Genomic DNA, 21292 nt, shown 5'->3' with positions numbered 1-21292 from the left:
TGCAACAGTGCTACCAAGTATCATATCTTGTATTGTACAACTTCCTACAGAAGTTTTTCTGTTTTTGAATTTCACATAAGCAAAATACATTATAATTTTTAAAAGTACATGATAAATCATAAGATAGTTTCTAAAAGTATGAGCATTTTGAATATTATTTCCTTAGTCATAGAATTAATATGAAATAAAAAAATGATGTCTAGACACAATATAAAATAGTACCATGAAGAAAAACTGTTGAGTAAGAGGCAGAATATGGGGTAAAAATCTATAAATGCCATGATATTTTTGTTCTGAAAATAATATTAGCTATTGCCTTAGCTTTTATCCAAAGCAAGATACAAAACTGTCACTTCAAACTAAAACTGACTATATCTAATCAGCTTTCAAAGGGGAATGGGAATATCTGTATCAGAAGGAAATACATTTCTATAAAACTCCCTTACATGTTCAAAGTCAGGTTGGAAGAGAAAAACCAGAAAATTCCTGTTTTGAAATGTTGATAAAGAAAGGGATCTAGTGAATAGTGTGAGAATACAAAAGGAAAAAAAGAGAGTTTCCAATTATCTACTTATTTTTGTTTATTTATTTTTTTGGAAGGGAAGCAGTCCAGATTTATTTTTCAATAGACGGCATTAGCAGGTACAGCTACAGGGATTCCTCCACGGGTCACAGATTCACAAGGCCTGATTGACCAAACACAAGAGAAAGCCACATACTGATGTGTTTTCTGTCACAATATATACCTCACAGTGTAAACAGGTGAACACTGTACATTTAGAATCCCAGAAGGAAAGGCACAACTCAGCAAAGAAAATTTGGGGCTCCTAAAGTCAGGTGCAATAACTTACAAAGCTCTGGGTGACAGTCTTCATCTCCATTTCGGCAAGGCCCTTCCACATGGTGAGAATTCTCTACCCAGAATTTGAGTCCTTCTTCTTCCTTTCTCATTAAACCATTCATTCGTCTGTTCAATATTACTACATGAAGAAAAGGGAATTAACAACAACAACAAAAGTGATCAAAGAACATCCAGCTCTTCCATTAATACGTCAACTCTTATGTATTCTGTTGGGACTACGTCAGTGGTCATAAAATGGGAAAATAGAGACTATGGCTACCAAAAAAAAAAAAAAAAAAAATATATATATATATATATATATATATATAGAGAGAGAGAGAGAGAGAGAGAGAGAGAGAGAGAGAGAGAGAGAGAGAGATGAGGTAGATAAATTAAAGCTTTCACCCTCCGGACTTGCCAACTTTGTAGCCTTCATGCAATACACGGGAAGGGGAAGGAAATCTTTCTTATTACCTGAATTAAGTGGCACCAAGGATATTACAAAAAAAAAAAAAATCATCATGTGAACCTGTGACAGGAAACACACACTTCCTTCTCATTTTCTTCTCAAGAACAGACATCGATCTACCATTTGATCCAGCAATACCACTCTTGGGGATATAACCAAAAGACTGTGACACAGGTTACTCCAGAGGCACCTGCACACCCATGTTTATTGCGGCACTATTCACAATAGCCAAGTTATGGAAACAACCAAGATGCCCCACCACTGACGAATGGATTAAGAAAATGTGGTATCTATACACAATGGAATTTTATGCAGCCATGAAGAAGAATGAAATGTTATCATTCGCTGGTAAATGGATGGAATTGGAGAACATCATTCTGAGTGAGGTTAGCCTGGCCCAAAAGACCAAAAATCGTATGTTCTCCCTCATATGTGGACATTAGATCAAGGGCAAACACAACAATGGGATTAGACTATGAGCACATGATAAAAGCGAGAGCACACAAGGGAGGGGTGAGGATAGGTAAGACACCTAAAAAACTAGCTAGCATTTGTTGCCCTTACTGCAGAGAAACTAAAGCAGATACCTTAAAAGCAACTGAGGCCAATAGGAAAAGGGGAACAGGTACTGGAGAAAAGGTTAGATCAAAAAGAATTAACCTAGAAGGTAACACACACGCACAGGAAATCAATGTGAGTCCACTCACTGTATAGCTATCCTTATCTCAACCAGCAAAAACCCTTGTCCCTTCCTGTTATTGCTTATACTCTCTCTACAACAAAGGGCAAAATAGTTTCTGCTGGGTATTGGGTGGGGGGGGGTAAGGGAGGGGGTGGGGGCAGGGGGGAGAAATGAACCAAGCCTTGTATGCACATATGAATAATAAAAGAAAAAGGAAAAAAAATAAAAAAATAAAGAACACTCCTAAACAAAAAAAAAAAAAAAAAAGACACTGTGGAACCACAGTAGGTCCACTGAATCCCCACTCAGGTGTGTATTTCTCCTGGTGTCTGGAAAGAAAGATGTCCATTCCAGGGTACTTTAAGGTTCTAAGATTCTGTCTATCAACCTTAGTTTTCTGGTCTTTTTTTTTTTTTTTTTTCCATTTTTTAAGAACATTCAAAAAAACAAAAGAGAGTGTTGGTTGGGGCCATACAAAACAAGTCCCTAACCAGATGAAAGACTATCCAGATTACCTACATACAGTTACCATGGAAATATACAGCACCCTCCCCTCAACTAGGCCAAGCAGTGGTCTTTCACTGTGGTCCAGTAAGCTCCAACTGTTTCACCTTCACAGTCACAGCCTTTGGAAACTGTCACTCTGGGTTGTACAAAGCTTCTATGTATACAGTTTGTTGCAAGTAACACAAACTACTTTGTAAGACCCAGCTTCCTTCCAAAACAATAAAAAAATTCTATTCTGTGTTTTGGCCTAAATTTTTTTGTTTCTGATTTTTAATTTTTTTTTGTTTTGATTTCATTTTTTTGTTGTTGCTTGTTTGCAAAGCAGCATTAACAACAGATATGATGATAAGACTGCCCAAGGCTGTGGTCACAACCGTAAACATCATTTTATATCAGTAAGAAAGAAAACCAGAAGAGGAGATGGATTTGAAAAAAATCTTTTTTTTTTCCTGTTGTAGTTTCTTGTTGTTGTTCATTTATTCACATGTGCATACATTGTTTGGATCATTTCTCCACCCTGTCTCCCTCCCCCACCCTTCCCCCCTTCCCCCTCCCCTCTCAGTTCCAGGCAGGTCCCGTTCTGCCCTTATCACTGATTTTGTTGAAGAAAAGACATAAGCATAAGGAAGACAAAGCGTTTTTGCTAGTTCAGTTAAGGATAGCTGTACAGAGAGATTCCTACTATTGCTTTCATGTACCCATGTGTTAGGACCCATGTTGATTCAACTCTAACTGATCTTTACATTGGTTCCTGATCCCCTGCTAGTGATAACCTGTCACTTTAAGGTTTCTGTATTAGTTCCTCTGGAGTGAGGACATCAAACGCTTTCATGTTTTAAGTTTTCTACCTATTCCTATGTCTCCCATATGTGCTCTCCCCTTGTCTTGTGAAAATCTTAAAAAGCAGAGATTTTAGACATTTCCTTCCACTGCATTTCTCCTCCCGCACTTGAGTTTAGCTAACTGCAATCTTGTTTTCTTCCAGGAGGTGAAGGACAGGGATTTGAACACACTATCGGTGACACCTGATTTCTGCACCTCAGCGCTGCCACCTGTCTGGGAGGCATCTATCTTGGACACAATGGAGTTGTTCACAGAGCTGGTCCCCAGGGAGACGGCAAAGATAGAGAGGCCGCATCTATGGTTGACCAAGATCTCATTAGTCTTCATGGCCAGGTCGCCGTTGGGCATGTTGATGTATTGGTTCCACACAACAGGGTCAATGATTTCCTTGGAAAACATTTCTGACACTTTACATCAGTGCTCAACAGTGCCATCGTGTTCTCTATAGCTAGCTTCCTCCCCCAGGGAGCACAGTCATTATTTGCCCCGTGTGTCACGTAGTGGACCTTCAGGATGCCTTTGGTGGTGAAAGCTTGCCCGCACAAGTTGCGCACAAAAGGCTTCTCTCCGGTGTGTATCCTCTCGTGGATCAGAAGGGCACTGTTAGACAAGAAGTTCTTCCCATAGTGTGTGCACCCGTGTTGCTTGGCTTATCGGTGTGGGTGGGATGATAACAAAGGTATCATGCCAGGGACATGGTGAGGGTCCCATAAATGTGCCAGGAACTTAAACTTTTACAAAGGTGTGCTCGGATAAACGTTGATGGGGGAGACTTATAGGACCTTCCAGCTCAGTGGTTGTGCTCTCTGAGTTCTCAGCCTTGCCCCCATCCAGGGACCTGGACTTGATTTTTGCTTGGCTATTCGCAAGGGACTCTGCCTGGAAGGACATGGCTTCCATATTGTCTGGGCTTCGGCTCTGATACTCCTGGTTCCCCAGGAGGGAGGACGAGCCCTTGGTCAGACCGTTGCTATCAACAGAGCAGTTTTCCCAGCTGCTCTGGCGCTGCAGATCCAAAGGACAGGACCTGCTTTTCCTGGGGCATCTAGACAGGACATGATGGCAAACCCAAGAGTGGACGATGAGGTGCTGTGAAGAGGTGCAGGGAACTTCGAGGGCTGGGACCCTCAAAGTAACAAGCACTCTCTGGCAGAAGCATGTTGGGAATCTGGCCACCCATGTGCATCTGAATATGGTGCTGCAACATGACCGCGTTGGTGAACTTCTGGCAGATGGGCCATGAATGCTGCGTTTTTATGGATGTGTTGATTCGGTGGACCCCAAGGTGCTTCCTCAAGTTGCCTTGATAGAGAAAGCTCAGCCACGAAACTTCCGCTGGAATGACCTCTCACCAGTGTGAGTGCAGTAATACATCTTTTTTTTTTCCTCTTTTATTATTCATATGTGCATACAAGGCTTGGGTCATTTCTCCCCCCTGCCCCCACCCCCTCCCTTACCACCCACTCCGTCCCCTCCCTCTTCCCCTCACCCCCTCAATACCCAGCAGAAACTATTTTGCCCTTATTTCTAATTTTGTTGTAGAGAGAGTATAAGCAATAATAGGAAGGAACAAGGGGTTTTGCTGGTTGAGATAAGGATAGCTATACAGGGCATTGACTCACATTGATTTCCTGTGCGTGTGTGTTACCTTCTAGGTTAATTCTTTTTGATCTAACCTTTTCTCCAGTACCTGTTCCCCTTTTCCTATTGGCCTCAGTTGCTTTTAAGGTATCTGCTTTAGTTTCTCTGCGTTAAGGGCAACAAATGCTAGCTAATTTTTTAGGTGTCTTACCTATCCTCACCCCTCCCTTGTGTGCTTTCGCTTTTATCATGTGCTCATAGTCCAATCCCATTGTTGTGTTTGCCCTTGATATAATGTCCGCATATGAGGGAGAACATACGATTTTTGGTCTTTTGGGCCAGGCTAACCTCACTCAGAATGATGTTCTCCAATTCCATCCATTTACCAGCAAATGATAACATTTCGTTCTTCTTCATGGCTGCATAAAATTCCATTGTGTATAGATACCACATTTTCTTAATCCATTCGTCAGTGGTGGGGCATCTTGGTTGTTTCCATAACTTGGCTATTGTGAATAGTGCCTCTGGAGTAACCTGTGTCACAGTCTTTTGGTTATATCCCCAAGAGTGGTATTGCGGTAATGCATCTTGAAGGATGCATGAGTTGAAGGAACTCTGGCAGCTTAGAACTCGACAACATTTGAGACACTCATCGGGGTCAGTAGTGGCCTTGTCAATGTTTTCCACCAGCTGCTACAATTTCAAGTCTCAGACCCATGCTTGGGGGTTCCACTTCCATGGAAGCCACCAACTCTTGGGGAATTGTGTTTGAGCCCCACCAGGGGTACCGTTTCTCCACCCAAATTTCTGGAGAAGGGTGGGGTTGCAGCCCATTGGTCAGGGGGCCACCTGTGAGGTTCTTGATGTTAGCTCCTGAAGAAAGATATTGAGATAGCCCTCTGGAAGAAGGTCCCTGTTTACAAGGACAGGTTTACTGTCTTAATACAGGCTCGATTCATCTATAAAGACAGGGACAGAAAGTGCATAGGGGACTCCAGTACCTGCCACCACTTTGTTCTGGAATTCTGCAAACAGCTGGGGGTTTGCTTTCACCTGGGGGTGCTGGTGCAAATGTACCTTGAGGTTGCATCATCCTTGGTGGTAAAGAGGTGACCACAGACCCAGCACTGGTCCTCTTTGGAGTTGATGTGCTGGGGTTTCTCCTGTTTGTGCCTGGATACCAGGCACCACAAGTTCCTGGAGTTAGGAAATTTACCTCAAATTACTTATTTTTAACTTGTTGATGAAAATGACCTAGAGTGGCTCAGCCTTTATTTCAGTATAGCTCGGAGGACTTTGCAATTGCAAAAGGGGTGCAGAGTCCCAAAAGGTGTAGAGACCAAATTTTACCAGGAAATAAAGGAATAAACAATGTTGAGCTACAAATAATTATTTTATGGGATTCTGTGTCACATGTTAAATTTGAAGAGATCTACTTTGTCAGGATGGAAAACTGTCTTGTACTCAAAATTTAATAATCTTTTCTATGTACATGTCTGCTTGCATTCAGTTTGAACTATTAGAGCAGATGTTCTCACTCCTTTCCAGTTCAACATTAAATGATCAGTTTGGTAAGTTAATAGTAGCCATGATGGGAGAGTTTAAATCTGAAATTTGGTAAAGGGTAAAATTTCGGTCCTTGTTGGCATCTTCTTCTTTTCTTCCCTTTTCTTTCCTCCTCCTCCTCTTCCTCTTCCTTTTTGTCCTTCTTTGAGGATCAGTTAATAAACATCTACCCTCACACTATTTTAACACAGACTTTGTGTTTGTTATATTTGGAGAAATCAAAGACAATTTGTTCAGTTCCTCACTTAGATAGATGTGAAAGTAATTATTAAATTAGAGGCAACCTAACTTTCCCTGTCTCAAAAAATGGAAACAAAGAAGAATAAAAAGAATGAAAAAAAGAAGCAAGGAAGGAGGAGAAAGAAAGAAAGAAAGATGAAAGGAAGAAAAGAAAGGTTGAGGAGAACAGTTTCAAATACTTCCTTTCCTTACATATGTACAGCTTCCTCTTCTATAGACCATCTACATTAGAGTGGTTGATTCATTAAAATTGATGATCTTACATTATTATCACCCAATGTCCTCAGATTACATTAGGGTTTACACATATGGTTGTATTATGTATGGGTCTTGACAAATGTGACTTGTGTTCATCACTGTAGCATCATAAAGAATTGTTTCATTGTCCTAAAAGTATTTGTTGTGATTATTCACCTGTCTCCTCCCCAAAACCCTGACAACCACAGATCTTTTTTTGTTGTTTTTGTACTTTTGCCTTTTCCAGAATGTGATATGGTTGAATTAATATAGTATGTAGACTTTTCAGATTGTCTTCTTTCACTTAATAACATACATTTAGGAGTCCTTTATTTCTTTTTTATTGTACTGGGTGGAGGTACATTATGGCATTTACAAAAGTTCTTACAATATATCAAATATACCATATTGGAATTCACCCCCTCCACAATTCTCCTTTATTCCCACCATCCCCCATTCCTGGAATGGTATCAACAGGTATCATTTTTGCATTTACCTACATGTATACATATTTTTTGCATTATATTCACACTTCTAACCACTTTCCCCATCACCATTCTTCACCCAATGGTATAAACCCTTCCCAGGCAGGATCTTTATTTATATGATTTGACAGTTTATTTTATTTATAATATAATTCCCAGGAATGGTTGCACCTATTATAAATGTCTGAATATTGCTAAGTACAGAAAAGAATTGGGACTTCCACAAAATGTGGACTAGAAGAATCAATTCATTTCAGTTAAAAGCAAAAAAGACATAGTGGCCTCAGATTATTTGGTTTGTCAAAGACACATTTCTCCTTCATTTTTGTTCATGGATTTGCTTTTGTTTCTGTGTCACCAATATTATCTACTGCTGGTTTTACTGCTTTTTTTCTCCTGATCTTTGTCTTGCTCTCTAGCCTATTTTCTGTATGTTCAACTCAACATGTCACTTTTATTACCAGTTCATCAATGCACAGAAAATCTAGCATGAATAAGATTCTAAATTATTGGTTTAGTTTTACATCTATTTGAAAATATTAGGTCTAATTACATTTCTTCTTTTTAAGAGCATTTGAGATTGCATGATGAACTAAGTGAATGTTCACCGATCACATCATTTTGTCATTACTCAAATTTCAGGCAGTTGGGTATGAACAGTTCAGAGTAGACAAATCCTTCATGAATGAAAAGCAAAAATTTGAGGTTCATATCTCAGGTCCGTCATTTGTTAGTGTTCTTCATCTCCAAAAATGCTTTCTTTTTTATAATAATCTGAAATTTGCAGACCTCATGTCTCGTATCTGATTATTAATAATGGCCTTTGTTTGTCAGCTAATCCATGTATTTTATTTACATTATTGCAAAATAGGTAGCTGATTAGATGCATCTCTGATGATGATAAAAATTATCATTTAGAATACTGAAAGAAATGGAGAGTTTTCCATTTCTTCCTTGTCCTCACTTTACTATTGTGAATGATGGTGGGTATACTTTCTGAAGCTGAAGCTTTGGGAGATATTAATTTGTGGAGTTGTAGCTTAATACATATACTTTGATCTTTTCACAGTGGTGAGACAAAGTTGTCTAGACCATTGGTTTTCAAGAGTGGTGCAGACACCTCTACATTTTTTTCACCTCCAAGAATCTATCAGAGGTTCTGAAATGTCAACTTATTTCCATAATAACATTCAGATATTATGAAACCTTTTCATTCTCATTTTATCACAGGTATATGCTGATGCTTTCTTGGGAGTGTATGATTTGTAAGAGTGGAATGAGTAAAACACAGAAGCAGATATGAAAATCCAGTTGTCATTTATTGAGACAAATATTTAAGAGATTTTCATGAATATAAAATGATGTGACTTTTCTAGTTGTAAAAGTCATTTTTATAAGTTATGTTATTAATGTTAACATTTATTATTTTCAGAAGTAAATGGGTAAATATATTTCACATTTATGCTATCATTTATAATATAGTAAGTATGAATATATAGCAACAGAGTTCTTTTTTGTCTTTAATCATATTTTAGACTCTTATGAGGCTTAAAAGTATATTTTGACTAGATAACATTTAGGCAAGGTTGAAGATTAACTATTATAGATTAAGAACATAAAACTAATTATAGTAACAACCTTATTAGAACAGGAGAAAAAAGATCTATTTCATAAGTTATGGATACTGGAGAAACAAGCAGTCAGAGGCAGATGAAGTAGATAGGTGATCTGATCTCTTTCACAGCCCTGTTTATCTTGGCAGAAGTTATTTCAGGATTGCCTGGCTTTCTGCCCTGACATGTGACCACACAAGCACAAATTATATTCATTAGAAAGGCCATGGAATGTCATTTCTAAACCAGTCAAGAAGGGTGTTTCTTTGTAATGAAATCAGAATTAATTTACTTTAACACAATTTTATCACTATGCTTCAAAGCATATGTTTGTATTATTTGTTATATATAACTCAATTTTTTTTGTGTGTGGTGGGTGGAGGTACATTGTGGCATTTACAAAAGTTCTTACAATATATCAAACATACCATACATGAATTCACCCCCCTTTAACATTCTCCTTCATTCCCCCTCCCCCATTACAGGAATGGTTTCAAACATAACCTAGTATTTTAGATATGTTTTATATTAGCATGGTAACTTTTAATATATTTAAAATATAATGCTTATATATGATAATAAACTTAATAGAATGTTGATACATTTAAAACAACTTTAAAAGTTAGTATCAAAATACAAGCAGAACCATCATCATGTTCAGTTCCTTATGCAGAAATTAGAGATATATTTTACAGTTATTAATACTTAGCATTAGTACAAATAAATATATTATTTTTATGGAAAATACGTATAATTTTTAGAGGGTTTTACTGGTTGTTTGTTTGCTTGAAACAAGGTTTCTTTTCATATCTAGCTTGGCCTCAAATTTATTATACTCTAGCTTCAGCTAGAGTATGCGTGTATCCATCACCACACATGGCAAGGATAAAATTTTGAATTAAATCCAGTCACTTGAGAGAAATAAGTCAAATATATTCTCTTGAAAATTATGACTCAGTGGTAAACAATTGTTTATAATGTATCAACATATTATAAAACATATATCTTTATCCCTTTTGATAAAAGTATAAAAGCAAAATATAGAGAAATTATCATCTTAAGTGCCTTTCTGTTTCTAGCTGTGGTGGCAAGATCAAAACAAAATAAAAACAAAACAAAGTAAAAATATTTCAGAAGGTTCTGTATAGTTGTTGGCTTTTAGTAATAAGAGATAGAACAGGTCAGATTAATTATGCTGTCATGAATAAGCATAATTATCGGGATTCAACATTACCTAATGTAAGTATGGCTTAAGTGGTAGAGCTCTTCCTTTGTGAATGCCTGCTTTGCAAGTTTGAAGCCCTGGGTTCAAACCCCAGTCATACCACACACAGAAAAAAAAGTCAAAACCAAAAGATAAACCACATACGACAGACTTTTTATGTTACAGTACTTGATTAGGCATTTAAACAAAGTGCCCTATCATTTCATACATAATATTATTTAAAAATGTTTACCTAATATGATTATATAAATGAATATAGAAAATTCCCATTAAGGAAAATTACTAATAACCCATCCCATTAAGGCTATAGCATAAACACTGTTATGTGGCCAGTTCATTTATGGAATTTGAATTCTCACAGGTTTAATTAGGCTTTCTCAGGTCTACCAAAGGAGAATATGGGTTTAAAGTTCACCGTGAAGTTAATAACTGCTACTGACTTTGCTAGCTTTCCTTATAAAAACCCATCAAAGGTAATATAATTCCTTTCAGCTTTGATTAGCTTCATGTTCTTACTGAATCTTATAAACATAAAATACCAGGAATTCTTGTTTAACAGAACTTTTTTCTCCCGAATTTTTCAGAAGTTTAGATCTCAGTAAACCAAAGTGTTGATCTATTCTTATGAATTGAAGATACATTACAAAATAGTTAAAAAAAACCTACAGATTTAGCTAATGTGTACACATTTGCATTGAAAATATGTAAGGCTGGAATAGAGCAATGATTTTACATTCAAATTAGGTGGGTTTTATAATGAACAAAACACGCCAAGGGAAAGAGACATGGGATGGGGCAGGGCTGTGAGCAGAGTTTTGTGTGTGATTCATCTAAGGTGTCATGCCAGTCAGCTCAAACAGATGGCTGCCTGGTGGCAATAAAGGCTCAGTATTGACATCCAGTACTCATTCTCAAGAAGGATGAAATATCTAGATCATTGCATGAAATCTGCGTTTTTTTTAAATTTTGACAAAAAAAAACTCCAATAAACTACTGTGTGTTTAAGCAGACATCTGTGCTCCTCTAAGGTACCTGACAGTGACATCTGATTCAAGGACTATTTACGATTGAGTGAATGTTAGCCAACTTTATCATAGTTATAGGGTGCAAATTCAGGGATGAACACTGAAAATTATATGAGAAATTTATGTCCAAATGTATTTTATTACTTTTTCTTCTAAAAACAAGCAGCAACACAACCTACTTTATTTACTTAATGTTTGCCAAGTGACTTGTAGAAGCATTGTCCAAAATCCACACGTGTCTTAAGACTTCGTTTCTTGAATCATAGAATAAACATCTTGTCTACTAATTAGTGCATAAAGCATAGTTTTCTTTTAATGGTTTTAGAAAATTTTTCTCCCCAGAATTTTCAGGGAAGTAACTCACTATTTATGTACTATTGAGAGAGAGAGAGAGAGGAGGGAGAGACAGAGAAAGAGAGAGAGAGAGAGAGCGAGAGAGAGAGAGAGAGAGAGGGAGAGAAGGAAAAAGTGTTTTTAATTTTTTCCATAGGCTAATATTTTTGTTTTTAATATGCTGAATAGTAATCCATCTAAATTTGTTGAATTCCATCTTAAATTGGCATTTGTAAATTATCTTACTTTCCATGTTTATCTTGCCTGTATTTGTCATTTTGGAGTGGAAGAAACTTTTTTCCTTGAGAATGAAAGTTGAAATGTGGCTTCAAGATGATATCTGTAAGTACTTAGCAGTTTATGGTAAGCAGTTAACTTCTCCGTGCTGCTGTTCCAAAATAGTTTTCTCAAACAGTGACTCCTCCTGCCTGTAAGGGGCAACACATACAGTACCTTTTACTTTAGCTACTCTTGGTTATAGTGCTTAGAAATATAAGTCCTATTTTGGGAGCTCTCATTATTATTCATATTATGTAACTGAGCCCTCTTGTGTTATCTTTGAGTACACGTAGAAATAAAGTCCTTTGTTCAAATAAATAAGTGTAACCTGGCTCTGAGGCTCACAAGGTATAGGACTTGATTCTTTAGGTCAGAGCTAAAACGCCTAGGGAATAGAGGTAGGAGTGTAAAGCAATGAACGTATCTTCCATTTATTTTCCAGCTATGGAACTTCTTGTGTACCAACGTGAAGAATACCTGTGCCAATAATTATGTATTTTAGGCAGATTATTTTTGGTTGCAGCAGTCACTCAGAAATCCTACAATACTTCAATAAATTATTGACTATTTACTAAAGATTCCAGTGAAGTTTTTATTATTATTTTTAGTATCATATTATTATTGTACTGGGAGTACATTGTGACATTTACAGAAGTGCTCACTATATATCTTAGTAAAATTCACCCCTCCATCATTCTCTTTTATCTTCCCTCTTGCCATTCTTGGAATAATTTTAGCCTGTCTTATTTTTCCATTTTCATACATGAGTCATGAGTACGTAACATTTCCACCATATTTATCTTCCTACACCCTTTCTTTATATCTTCCCCTCTCCCATTGGTACCAACCCTCAGAAAGGACCTGTTTTGCCTTCCTATCCTCCATTTTTGAAAAAGGCATTTTATTTAAGAAATCTGTATAAAGACTTTCATTATGTTATTTCCATGTATTTATGTATTATATCCCCAATTGTTTCATCCCCTCCATTTTTCTCCTTTCTACCTTCTTATGAAGTTTTGAGTTTAAAAATGTTTACCAATATTGTCCAAGAAAATAGTATAGGCTATTACAAAGGATGGCCTGACACCATCTTTATAAAGAACTTAAGTTAATATATTTAAATTTCCATATATGTCATTTTCCAGAGAAGAATAGTGATAAAAGTAAAAATTAATAATGACTAATATATACTGAAACAGAGGGAAAGCCTCTGTTTCAACATGGTTGAAATCCTCTGTTCAACATCGTTGAAATCCATATAAATCATAATGAATGCAGAACAGTTAAAAATGAGTTTCCCTATGATTAAGATTATCAAAGAGAAAATTGCTGTAATTTGTAAGCTATGGACTCCCAGCAGGTCCTTGCTGACTCAGTGACTGAATAACAAGTAGACTAATTTAGGTTTAATATCTCTTCTTCTCATCCTTTATTAGTGGTATGAAGAAATATTACAAAGGCCAAAAGCCAGGCAATGAGGGAAAGAAAAAATATGCTAATAATCTGTGGACAGGAGAATCTGAATATTGGAATAGTTAATAGTTTCTCATTCTTTAAAAACAAGTCGTAGAATTTGATTTTTAAACTACATAGTAATCTAAATGATTATGCCCATTTATAATTAAGTAACTAAATATATATATGCAAAAAGAATTCTAACATTTCAGAACACATTTATTCAGTATTTAATTACTTAGATCTGCAGAAAATGATATTGCAATTGTTCATTTAGAGGCATTAAAAATCTGTTGGCAGATTAATTGATTGCGTTATCATTATCCCAATGACTGAGTCATGATATACAGATGATAGATTAAAACATATTCAGTAAATCCATAGAACAATTAAAATTTTAAGAAATAATTTCATTTTTTCTTTCATAAGAACATATTGTGAATTATTAAATAAAATTCCAAAGATAATTTCAAATGTAGCAGTGTTCAAAAGAATGTTCCTCAAGCTTTCTCGTCTATAGATGGAAACCAGTAAACTTGTTTACACCTTTAAGATGTGAAATTCTAATGAGCAATGACAACAGCTTCTAGGCAGATGACTCAAGTCTGTTAAGAATGTGTGTGTCATACAGATAAAAAGAGAAAAGGACACCCATAATTAGGAAGGCCATTCAGATCACTGGTTTGATGATTAGCAGTACTTTTCTGTTGGTCTTGGGATCAATGATTCCAAGACAAGTTGACTACTGAGACTACATGTGTTGTCACACTAATTGGATAAATTGGCACTGATGCCACAAATGAAGGTGAGCTAGAGTAGCTCTAAAATGTCAGCACATCCATAGAGGAGGGTTTTGGCTAGAAGTGAACAAAATCTTCCATATTAGAGAAAGGTAACAATTCTATAAAATACACTGGTCATTGCAGTAATAATAAATAAGCAGGTGTATCTTGATTGCATCATTTTTTTCTGATATTATTTTTTTATAAAAAAGATATTTTTATTTCACATGTAGAAGGAGGATAATTTTATAGAAGATCAAAAATGACTTAAATCAGATATTTTCATAGATTACACAGGCCCCTGACTGTGCAGTATTATATGGGAGACATTTTACTTAATTTACTTATTTTTTAATATTTAAAAGTTCACATGTGCATACATTGTTTGGGTCATTTCTGCACCCTGTCCCCCTCCCCCACCCTCTCCTCCCTTCCCCCCCTCAGTTCCAGGCACGTTCTGTTCTGCCCTTATCAATAATTTTAAAGATGAATCAATATGGGTCGTAATACATGGGTACACGAAAGCAACATTAGGAATCTCTTTGTATTGCTATCCTTAACTCAACTAGCAAAAACATTTTGTCTTCCTTATTATGTTTGTGTTTTTTCTTCAGCAAAATTAGTGGGAGACATTTTAGTGTCACGGCAAAATACTTTCCTAATTCTTGCGTAAACATGGATGACCTAATGTAAATTCTTGGAAAGTGTGATTCATTTTCCAGAAAGTTGGTAGGTATAATTGCAGCTGTTTTATTGATATGAGTATAATTACATGTAAAAGAGTTTCTTGACTTCAGCACTTTTCAGGGCTTTTACCATGTTGGTCCCTTCTAACTGTCCATCTGGAAGTAGAAAGCAGAATCTGATGGAATCTTTACTCTTTATATAATAGGGTATATTAGAGAGATTAATAGTCAAAGTTCACTTTGGAGTTTGCTGCTCCACTTTTCAGAAAACAGCATCCCGAGAAAGATGCTCTGTTTTCTGTTGTGACCAGGGGCAAGAGCTGTGAGGTATTCTGCCTGATTCCGCATCCACACACCTCTCTTTGCTCCCTAACTTTGTGGCTTACTGTCTCTCTAACCATATAGAGAGGCTATTGTATTTTTGTTCTTTATGTGTGTCTTCTTTTGTTGCTTATTAGAGATTAGATATGCTATATTGTAAAGTTCTCTAAATAGTATAATTTTTTAATAGAATTTCTCCTGGTAGAAAAATGTTTAGTATAGATTAACAACAATTTTTAACTCATTAAACAAACTGGATTAAATTGTATGCTGATTCTTATAAGATGTGTAAATGTTGTATGGGAAAAACAATAATAATTCTTCATGAGAATCAACTTAATCAGCTTTTTGTCATGTTTGTCCAATGTTCTTACAACATTGGTTTTACTTTACTTATTTTCAAAGTTTGCGTGCATCTCCCTCAATTGACAAATATATAGAAGCTCTATCCTCAAATTGTCTTATCTTCATCTATTAAGAAACTCAGAACAAGTAGATTAAACAAGATATTTAGCAAATATTGACTAAAGGGGATACTGCCTCAAGATCATATTTGATCAATTGATATTCCATATGTCCTTTGGTCTAAGAGACTTCAATCCATCAAGACATAGACAGAACATTTATACTTACAGAAGGTTTGAGAGTATAGACAAAACATACTGAATTGCCAATAATCAGAAGGGGATAATTTCTAGAAAAAGGAAGTTTCTAACATTGTGCACTATGTAGCAGTGACTAAAAAATTCTAACTGAAATAATAAATTCTGACAATAGACATCCTGTCTGATGTGAAGTGATAAATCATGCTTATTAGTTTCCATAGCAATTACTCATATTGAGCATCTTAGCATGTACCTATTAGCCATCCGCATATGTTTTTTGGAGAAAAGTAATTCCAAGGTTATAAACAATTGTAATTGTGTTGTTTTATTGCTATTGTGTTGCAGGATTTATACATTTTTTATATTAGCCTTTTCAGTTGATTTTTTTATATAAGACAATTTTTTCTTTTGGTGGTACTGGGGTTCTAACTCAAGGCCTCATGCTTGCTATGGAAGTGCTCTATCACTTGAGCCTCTCCAACAATCTTTAAAACAAAGATTTTATGAAATAATTCCATTTGCTATTATGTGGAAGTTTTCCAAATATCATTCATAGAAAAGGCTATACTTTTGTGTAGTTCTTATTCTTGACATCCTTGTTGAAGATCAGTTGGTTACAGAGGCATGAACTATTAAAAGCAAAACAAAATAAATGCTGTAAAGAATGTGGAGAACTTGGAACCCTTGCAAGACTGTTGTTTAAAATGTAAAATGCTTCACAGATATGGAAAACAATATGGCGTTTTCTCAAAGAATTAAGAATAGAATTACCATATGATCCAACAATCTCACATCCTGGTATATATCCAAAAAATTAGAATGGGAATCTTAAAGAGATATCTTATACAACACCAATATCCATCAATGGACGAATCCAAAAATGATGTCTTATATACATAAAATATACTACCTGGTGTACAATATTGTGCATATAGTTAATAATATTGTATTTCACACTATAAAAATCACAAAGAGATTAAATTTCATGTACTTTTATCATAATAAAAAGTTAACATTTCTATTAATCTTTTAAAAACAAGCCTGGAGAACAATTGTGGGGCAAATTAAGCTCTCCTCAGTTTTCTGTGCTTCATTGTGACTTTAATCACAGCCCCACAAATGAGAAAGCCTCAGTAGCATAATCATGTCTGCATTTGCCTTTCCAAGTAGTGGATCCTCTAGAATTTTCAAATTCAGTTAATCCTGGTCCTTATTTCTGCCATGTGATGAATTAACCTATGAACAGTGAGTTCATGCACTTTGGTTTCTAGAACAAGTGGGTACTTTATCATGATTGTCTGAGATTTTTTTTTTCCTGTGGCCAAGGTTTGAACACAGGGCTTTGTGCATGCAAAGCAGGCCCTCTACCACTTGAGCCACACCTCCAGTCCATTTTGCTCTGGTTATTTTGGAGATGGAGTCTTGTGGACTATTTGCCTGGGCTGCCTTGAATCACAATCCTCCTGATCTCAGTCTCCCAAAGTAGCTAGGATTACAGGTGCGATCCAATGGTGCCTGACTTGCTTGAGAATTATCTTATTTATTTGATGCTTTGGTAAGAATTTTAGGATTGCAGGTATTGTTTAGGGTGTGAAGATTTTTGTCATCTGTAATTTGATACAGCAATTTGACTTGGTGAATGCTATGTAAGAGGTATTAGTAACATGGACAATAATAGCAATGCTAACAGTAGCCTACTAAATAAGAAACAGATGAAACAGAAAATAAAGGAAATGAGATGTTCTTGTATTAATGATCTAAAGAAAAGCCTTTTAAAATGACGATCTGATTAATGAAATATTTTAATGTTAATAATATATCTGGCAAAATTGTTATTCCTTGTTAAAATATTTCAGTCTTTGTATTTGAAATGATCACTTACAGATATTAATGAAAACTATTGAAAATATTCTGCCTTTAAAACAATTGTCTACTTCATATTATTGAAAATGACCCAAGTATATAATTGAAAAGGGTCAGAGATGTAGCCTTTTGTTACATGTTGCTAATATAATGAACTAAATTGTTAGATGGTAATTCAACATATGGAATCTAACTCCTTGATTCTTCAAGCCACTTTTGCTATTTTTGCCCTCTGGAACAAAGAACAATGTTCATCTTCTTTCACATGACATCCCTTCAAAAGCATCTAAACTTTGATGTTGGGATCAATGACTCTTAGACAACTTGAACAGCAGAATGCATGTGTTGTCAAATAATCAGAGAAATAGTTATTGGTGTTGAATAATAATGAACTTTAGTCCTGTCAGCATATTAAACTGTGCTAGAGGTCCTCCTTCACCCATCAATCCTTTTCTTTGTTAAACAACTCTAGTTCCCACAATCTTTGTCTTATTTAAAGTACTCCCACCATCTATATCATCTCTCTGATTCCAGTATTTGGTGTAAAGTTTTAGCAAGCCTATCAAAATGTGCTTCTTAGAAGTATTCTGGTTAAGTCCCAAGCAAAATTTATGATCCAGATATTCTCTTGCAGGTTATGTGAATGTTGTTGCCTTAAATGAGATAATGACTAAGGTAACTTTTTTCACTCTGACTCTTTTAAAACCTTGCTAATGAATTTTGAAATTTGTCAGGTCATTTTTTCATCCTCAGTGAAAGACATTATATTTGTTCACATTCACATGTACTATTTCACTGCTTATTTGATATTAGTTTTCTATTTTCTCAATGAATTTTTAGTGTTACTTCCTTAATGCAACTAAAGGGCTTATGTCACCATCTCAACTTCCTTCTCACTCTAATCAACCATTTAAATATTCAGTGTTGGAATTTTACCTATTTTAGCAAATGTCTTTTACTCAATAATTTTCATGAAGACAATATGAGAAATTCTCTGATGACTTACTAAAGATAAAAACATATCTATATTATTTTTCTGAAATGAAACACATCTTTAAACCAAAACTAATCTACTCAATGTCAGAGAAAATGTAGCAGCAGAGAGAACATTGTGGGCTTCAAGGAAAAGAGTTCATAGTGGCATAAGTAGATCTCTTCAAATTTGTCTCTAAGCTTGAATCTGTATTTCATGTATTCTTGTTCAACTTCTCTTGACACTTGGATTAATAACCTCAACTAATCAATTTCATTAAACCCTAACCCTATCCAGAATAGCTATTGTTACTTTCTTTCTACTTCTATATCTTTACTTATTCAAAGCTATTTAGTTCTGTCATTGGTCTTCAGTAACATGCTTCTAGTAAAACTCTCTTTTGGACAGACTTCAACTATACAATTATGCTCCACATCTTGATTCTGATAATATGTCCTCTTGCTTGTTCTTTTTGGTTTGGTTTCATTGTTGCCATTGCTGTTTTAGTAAGCTTGGTTTTGTCTTTTGTTTTTATTTTGCATTTTGAGACAGGGTCTGGCATTGTAGCCAAGGTTAGCCTCAAACACACCATACTACTATCTCAGTCTCCAGAGTGCTGATATGACAGGTATGCACTACTATGCCTGGCTTCAATGCTTGTACTTCATGTACTTCAACCTTATACTTTTATGAGTATATATGGTTCATTTTACTTCTCATTTTAGTAAACTTTGGGCCCTCATTTTCCTCAGATTTCATATATTTACAGATTCAACTATTGATCAAAATTTTTTTTCATTGACTCATATGTGCATACAATGTTTGGGTCTTTTCTCCCCCCTACCCTCTGCTCCCTCCCTTCTCCCCTGTCCCCTCCCTTCCCCTACCCCTGGCACTTCCTGGCAGAAACTGTTCTGCCCTTATCTCTAGTTTTGTTGAAGACAGAATATAAACAATAATAAGAAGGACAAAGCATTTTTGCTAGTTGAAAGAAGTATGGCTATGCAGGGAGATTCCTAGCATTGCTTCCATGTACATATGTGTTAAATTCTAAGTTGATTCTTCTCAAACTGACCTTTTCTTTAGTTCCTGGTCCCCTTTTCCTATTGGCCTCTGTTGCTTTAAAGTTTCTGCATTAGTTCCTTTGCATTAAGGGCATCAAATACTATCATGCTTTTTGGGTTTCTTACCTATACTCATACCTCCCTTGTGTGCTCTCACCTTATCATGTGACCAAAGTCCAGTCAACTTGCTGTATTTGGCCTTGATCTAAAGTCCACATATGAGGGAGAACATACGATTTTTGGTCTTCTGAGCCTGGCTAACCTCACCAAGAATGATGTTCTCCAGTTCCATCCATTTACTTGCGAATGATAAGATTTCATTCTTCTTCATGGCTGAGTAGAATTCCATTGTGTATAAATACCATATTTTCTTAATCCACTCATCCGTAGTAGGGCATCTTGGCTGTTCCCATAACTTGGCTATTGTGAATAGCACTGCAATAAACATGGGTATGCAGGTGTCTCTGGAGTAACCTGTGTCATATTCCTTGTGGTATATATCCCCAGGAGTGGGATTGCTGGATCATATTACAGATCTATCTTTTTAAGAAGTTTCCAGATTTTTTTCCAGAGTGGTTGTACTTTGCATTCCCACCAGCAGTATACGAGGGTTCCTTTTTCCCCACATCCTCACCGACATCTGTTGTTCGTGGTGTTCCTGATGATGGCTATTCTAACAGAGGTGAAGTGGAATCTAATTGTGGTTTTGATTTGCATTTCCTTAATGGCTAGAGATGGTGATCATTTTTTCATGTGTTTTTTGGCCATTTGAATTTCTTCTTTTGAGAAAGTTCTGTTTAGTTCAGTTGCTCATTTCTTTTTTGGTTCATTAATTTTGGGAGAGTTTAGTTTTTTGAGTTTCCTATATATTTTGGTAATCAGTCCTTTGTCTGATGTGTAGCTGGCAAATATTTTCTTCTACTCTATGAGTGGTCACTTAGATATAGAGACCATTTCTTTCGTTGTACAGAAACTTTTTAGTTTTATGAAGTCAAATTTGTCTATACTTTCTCTTAGTTGCTGAGCTGCTGGGGTTCTATTGAGGAAGTCCTTGGCTATACCTATAACTTCCAAAGTTTTTTCTACTCTTTCATGTACCAATTTTAAAGTTTGGGGTCTGATATTAAGGTCCTTGATCCATTTTGAGTTGACACTAGTGCAGGGTGATAAACATGGATCTAGTTTCAGTTTTTTGCAAATGGCTAATGACTTTTACCAGCAACTTTTGTTGAAGAGGCTGTCTTTTCTCCATCGTATATTTTTAGCACCTTTGTCGAAAATAAGTTGGGTATAGTTGTGTGAACTCATATCTGGGTTCTCTATTCTGTTCCACTGGTCTTCATGTCTGTTGTTGTGCCAGTACCATGCTGTTTTTATTGCTATTGCTTTGTAATATAGTTTGAAGTTAGATATTGTGTTACCTCCAGCATTGCTCTTTTTGCTGAGCATTGACTTGGCTATTCACGGTCTCTCGTGTTTCCAAATGAGTTTTAGGGAGATTTTTCAATCTCTGTGATGAATGTCATTGGGATTTTGATGAGAATTTCATTAAATATGTAGATCACTTTTGGTAGTATATCCATTTTTACTATATTGATTCTACCAATCCATGAGCAT

The 21292-nt window shown here is 35.9% G+C and overlaps 1 pseudogene; it reads right to left on the bottom strand.

Moving 5' to 3' along the window:
• Positions 1-3454: 3454 nt before the first annotated feature.
• LOC109679491 (sal-like protein 4) overlaps positions 3455-21292 on the bottom strand; it is a 153875-nt pseudogene continuing 136037 nt past the window's right edge.

This window comes from Castor canadensis, chromosome 5 (assembly GCF_047511655.1).
Source record: "Castor canadensis chromosome 5, mCasCan1.hap1v2, whole genome shotgun sequence".
Taxonomy (NCBI): Eukaryota; Metazoa; Chordata; class Mammalia; order Rodentia; family Castoridae; genus Castor; species Castor canadensis.
Note: the sequence above shows the minus strand (reverse complement) of the source record. Positions and strands in the feature narration are given on the sequence as shown.